Raw genomic sequence first — 6183 nt, 5'->3', positions numbered from 1 at the left:
CACACACACACACACACACACACACACACACACACACACACACACACCACTCACATTTAAAACTTTTGATTAGCTGGACAAAACATCAACTTCATGGCTATCTTCCAGCAAGGTTTCTCCTATGCATTCACATAAAAGTTATTGAAGTTTTCATGAAACATATAACAAGAGACAACTTGTTTCAACAAACCTCTCATTATTAATGTCAAGTGAGGCATTGGAGAGATGTTTGCTTGCCATTGTCATGAAGAAGGTTCAATGTAGAGTTAAAATTCAAGAGACATGCTGTCTAAATGATGAGGTACTATGGATACTTGTGATTCTAAATAATTTTGTACTGATTTTATCAATTCCCAAAACTTTGTAGAGTTTCTGATCAGAACTTCTGATCAGAGTTCAGTCTACCTATTTACAAAAGAAAAAAAGGATTAAGTGGTTGATGAATGTGTATTATTCAGACTTTGAAACATTGATGGATAATTCTTAAAACAGGGCCATTGGCACAGATTTTTGACACTGCATACACAGGAAACAATGATTGGATTTCTTTAGGGAAAACATAGAGAACTTTTTTTTTATTATTACAAGTCAAGAATTTAACAGCTGCTCTGCTTGCCATATAGAGAATTCCAACAAAGTTCCAGATCATGAAAGCTTCCCCATTATAATATCATATGCCCGGACCAAGTCTTTATGGCATGCATGTGTACATACTCAATTTATTTTCTGTTACTGTACAAGAATTATCATCATCACCACCAGTAGGAGCACAATCATCATTATCATTCCTTGTTCAGGGTTTGTGATTCAGTTGGTATAGGTGTTTCCCAATGAGGAAAAGTCCAATATAGACAGGCAACTGTTTTTGCAGCTTTAGTCTCAAAAAGTATCATGGGGTACTGTAAAGCCAAGCACAAGCAGCTTTCCAGAGGACTACTGCTGTGAACAGCTTCAAGATTCTGATTACATAGTATAGTGAACTCTCTATTTATTCAGCAGTAAATCAAAGCAAAACATTCACAGAAACCAAAGTACAGCATTCACAATGTTGTAACATAACAACTTATCACTAAAATGGTCACATAGTTTTCACCAAAGTGGCCACATAGTTTTAAGCAAAGGATATCATTAAGTAAGTTCTCAACTCAATCATCCTTAAGAAGGAAGCCTCCTTAAGGGACAAAAAGTACAAAGGTCAAAGTTCTCCACCCCTGAGTCACATTGTCTTAATCTCTCAGTCAAAAAGTTTTCTTTCTTCTTGATTGGAGATAATTTTCCTATCATCCTTAACTCAATCATCCTTAAGAGGTACAAGGTACAGAGTACAAGGTTCTCCCACCCCTAGGCCACAGTAAATCATGATCTTCTCAGTCAGCATTATGTACCCAAGGAGAGGTCTTTTCATCTTGACTCAAGGCTGGTTCTCAGATTCCATGGTTCCTCTTCTGTGGTCCCAGCTTTTGCCTCAATTTACCCAACTGTCACCTGGATTAAAAGATAGGAAGGTCTCAGCTCCATGTCCATCTCTTTTTCTAGTTCCTCATCCAGTTGCCATTCCATATTGAAGCTCACAGTGTCCAGTCCACCTCAAGTCCTTCACAGTTTCTGTTTCTGGGAAGACAAAGCTTAACAGAGCAAAAACAATACTCATGCACATTGCCGGCACTTTCATCAATTCACTTTTTGTCTGTGAAATCAACACATACCCACAAACAAAGTCTGAGAACTCAACACAAATCATCAGTACAGTCCCAGGACCTCTAAAACCCTCCTCCAGGACGTCAGTAAACATGCAACAAGAAAATCCTCTTTCAGGGCTTCTAGTAATTTCCCAGGGCTTCTATACAAAGTTTTACAAATGTAAATCAACACAGACAGAACAAACAGAATGCCAGAATACCACAAGATTTCTCCTTCTCACTCTGCCACCACAAGTATTCCCTTCTCAGTTCTGCTTTTTCCCAGCTTGGGCTTCTCCTTAAATAGATCATTAGCTCCTCCCTGTTCTGCCAGCCTCTTACATCCTTCCTATTCCTGTCTTTGACAAGTCCCTCCCACTGTGGGTTTCACAAGTTCTGTGTCTTAACAAAAACTTGATACGATCATGTGCAAAGCTCAAAAGAAACTTGAACTGAAACAAGTTGCTAAGTAATTAAATAGGTGAAACAAGGCACTAAATATTTCTTTGCTTGCCATTACAGGCTCTGAGAGCATGGAAGATTTGCTCAAAATCATATAGCTCACACATTACATAAATAAGACTTGGACCAAGGTCATCTTGACTTTATATCCACTATGCCACATTGCCTCTCTACAAGATGAAATAGAGTTGTACCTTCCTTGAGAAAAGGAAGAAGGAAGAGTCAAAGAGGATTCTGTGATTATAAGTCTAGGTGACTGGAAAGATGGCACCATAAACAGAAATAGAGCAGTTGGAGAGTAATATGTTTGAGGAAGAATATGAATTAAATTTTGGATATATTGAATTTAAGGTGCCAGTAGGAGAACCAGATGGAGATATCCAGCAAGAAATTAAAAAAAAAAAGAAATCTGGAAAGAGGTTTGATGAACAGATATAGGACTTATCTTCATAGAAATAAGTGAAAATATTGTAGTAGATAAAATTACCAAAGGATTGTGTATAAATAGAGATAATTTTTAAAAAATGATATTTACTTTGGGAGGGGCAGAGAGATGAAGAATCATCAAAGGAGACAAAAGTCAAATAGTTATAGAGATAGACAATGAGCCATGAAAGACAGTTATCATGGAAGAGAAGAGAAGAAATAATTTTCAGAAAGAATTTGTAGAACGTGTCAGATTCTGCAGAGAGCAGAATAAGTAGAGGTGAGTGGGGGTGGGGATGATAACTAGATTAGATAATAAGGTGATATAAGAAATCTACTTGGGGAAAGTAGATTCATAGAACACTGTAGAAAGAATTCATATGGGAAAGGGTTGAATAAGAATTGAATGGAAGCATAGAATGTAGACTACACTATGTAGAAGTTTAAAACTAAAGTAGAAGATAATGGATGAAACACTTCCTTAAGGGACTAGAAGCATCATCAAGGGGTATGCGTGTGTGTGTGTGTGTGTGCGCGTGCGCACGTGCTTTTTGTTTTTAGGAAAAATGTAGCTATAGGGTGATTATAGAACACAGGGAAGGAGCCATTGGTGAGAAATGATTGAGCCATGTGAGATGAGCTGATTAATGGGCAAGGTTAAGAAGGCTGTGAGAATTAATGCCATGAGGGAGCTGAAGAAAGTAGCAAATGTCCTGTAGTTTGTGGAATACAGAAATAGGCTATAAGAATGTTTAGAATCTTTTTAAAACAACTTGTTAAAGTACCTCTTCCCATTATTAAGTATTCCCTACTAGTGTTTCATTGTAAATCTCCTCATAAATGCTTATTAAGTTGGTAAACTATTATCAATATGAGGAAAATATGTAGGGTGAAAGACGCTTGTAATACTAACACACAACTGACATTCTATGAAATTGAGTCACAGACCTTCAAGAAAGAATTTTAATATTGTAATTTATTTCTGAAGTCAAAATTAATTCTTTTTAGTAGTCATATGCAATTATAATAGAATGTTTTACTTTATTTTCATTATATTCTTTGACTCTTTCATCTACGATTATCCAGTATGGGGGAGGGGGAAGGGAGATAAACCTCACCCTGATATAAACAAACAGCTTTCTTAGCCAAGAAACTGCCAAGAAATTTAAGAAATTTTGTTATTTATATTTTTTCCCTAATCTTGGGAGTAAAAATTCAAACATTTGGATAGTGCTCAGAGAATAAATACAGTGTTAATATATTCTGAGTTTCTTACTCTGAGCTAATCAGTTCTATCCTTTTAGGGCAGTTGTACCTTAAATTATTATCTGTAAATTATTTTTTTATGGTGCCAATTTTAAATAGATTTTATTCTCCAAGACAATTGCATTTCCACTTGTTTACAATACTGACAAAGTGCAATGTTCACTTCTCTCCCTCTGCACACATTCAAGTATTCAGAATGCCCAGATTTACACAGTAGCTTAAATGTTACTTTTAAACTGCTACTGCCTTGGCTACAAATTTGAGTCCTTCAATTTTTGGAAAGCTGTGTGGAATGCTCTTTCTGTTGTTTTTAGTCGACCTCTTCAATGGTGGGTCCAGAAGAAGCACCTCCAGATGGGGCTGCTCCACCCCCTGGGAACCCACCAGGCATGCCTCCTGGCATGCCTCCTGCACTCTGGTACAGCTTAGTAATAATGGGGTTGCAGATCTTCTCCAATTCTTTCTGCTGATGCTCAAATCCTTCTTTCTCAGCAGTCTGGTTCTTATCCAGCCAGTTCATTATTTCATTACATTTATCAAGAATCTTCTGTTTGTCTTCTTCACCAATTTTGCCTTGCAGTTTTTCATCCTCTACGGTTGCTTTCATGTTGAAAGCATAAGATTAAAGAGAATTCTTGGAAGACACCTTGTCCCTCTGCTTTTCATCCTCAGCCTTGTATTCCTCAGCCTCCTGGACCATATGCTCAATGTCTTCTTTGCTCAGACGTCCTTTATCATTGGTGATAGTGATCTTGTTCTCCTTGCCTGTGCTCTTATCCACAGCAGAAACATTGAGGATGCCATTTGCATCAATGTCAACTGTTACTTCAATCTGAGGAACACCCCTGGGTGCTGGAGGAATTCCTGTGATTTTTCCTTTGCCAAGCAGATTGTTATCCTTTGTCATCACTCTTTCACCTTCATAAACCTGAATAAGCACACCAGGCTGGTTGTCTGAATAGGTGGTGAAGGTCTGTGTCTGCTTGGTGGGGATGGTGGTATTGTGTGTGATCAGAATGGCCATAACTCTACCAGCAGTTTCAATTCCAAGGGAAAGAGGAGTGACATCCAACAACAGCAAGTCCTGCACCTTCTCAGATTTATCTCCAGACAAAATGGCAGCCTGGACAGCTACATCATAAGCAACAGCCTCATCAGGTTTGACACTCTTATTGAGCTCCTTGCCATTGAAGAAGTCTTGCAGAAGCTTCTGGATTTGGGGGATTCGAGTGGAACCACCCACCAGGACGATGTCATGAATCTGAGACTTATCTAGCTTGGCATCTCTTAAGGTCTTCTCCACAGGGTCCAGGGTACCACGGAAGAGATCAGCATTCAGCACTTCGAAACGGGCTAGGGTAATTGATATGTAGAAGTCAATACCTTCATAGAAGGAATCATTCTCAATACTGGCCTGGGTACTGGAAGAGAGGGTACGCTTTGCACGTTCACAAGCAGTGCAGAGACAGCAAACAGCCCTCTTGTTCTCACTGATGTCCTTCTTGGGCTTTCGCTTGAACTTGGCAATGAAATGGTTGACCATTTGGTTGTCAAAGTCCTCCTCACCCAAGTGGGTGTCCCCAGCTGTGGACTTGACCTCAAAGATGCCATCTTCAATGGTAAGAATGGAGATATTAAAAGTACCACCTCCAAGGTCAAGGATCAACACATTTCTCTCAGCACCAGCCTTTTTGTCCAAGCCATAAGCAAAAGCAGCAGCAGTTGGCTCATTGATGATTCGAAGCACATGAGACCAGCTATCGTTCCAGCATCTTTGATGGCCTGACATTGGGAATCGTTGAAATAGGCTGGTACTGTGACCACAGCATTTGTGACAGTCTTCCCAAGGTAAGCTTCGGCAATTTCTTTCATTTTGGTCAAGACCATAGAAGATACTTCCTCTGGATAGAAACTTTTGGTCTTCCACTTGGACCTTAGGCCTGCCTGCGACATTCACCACCATAAAAGGCCAATGCTTCATGTCTGATTGGTCACAGATTTGATGATGCAGTTGTACAATCAGACATTTGGCATCAAAAACTGTGTTGGTGGGGTTCATTACAACTTGATTTTTTGCAGCATCACCGATTAAACGTTCTGTGTCGGTGAAGGCGATGTAGCTTGGGGTGGTCCTGTTTCCTTGGTCATTCGCAATAATCTCCACTTTCCCATGTTAGAAGACTCCCACACAGGAGTAAGTGGTGCCAAGATCAATGCCAACTGCGGGTCCCTTCAACATGGTTGCTGGGGAGTCGGGGGTCACTGTGGAGAGAGAAGGGCTGCTGCTGTGCTGAGTAGACCCTATCTGTAAATTCTTAAAAACAGGTTTGGAAAGCTTGACCAGGTACCT

The 6183-nt window shown here is 39.5% G+C and overlaps 1 protein-coding gene and 1 pseudogene across 1 annotated transcript in view; both read right to left on the bottom strand.

The window, feature by feature from the left end:
• CDH12 (cadherin 12) overlaps positions 1-6183 on the bottom strand; it is a 1453320-nt gene that overhangs the window by 492262 nt on the left and 954875 nt on the right. The window lies entirely within an intron of this gene.
• LOC138171747 (heat shock cognate 71 kDa protein-like) lies at positions 3903-6072 on the bottom strand (annotated as a pseudogene).

The sequence above is a fragment of the Petaurus breviceps genome, unplaced genomic scaffold (genome assembly GCF_028583685.1).
Source record: "Petaurus breviceps papuanus isolate PSGF00001 unplaced genomic scaffold, PetGlider_PUasm1.0 47, whole genome shotgun sequence".
In the NCBI taxonomy this organism is placed as follows: domain Eukaryota; kingdom Metazoa; phylum Chordata; class Mammalia; order Diprotodontia; family Petauridae; genus Petaurus; species Petaurus breviceps.
Note: the sequence above shows the minus strand (reverse complement) of the source record. Positions and strands in the feature narration are given on the sequence as shown.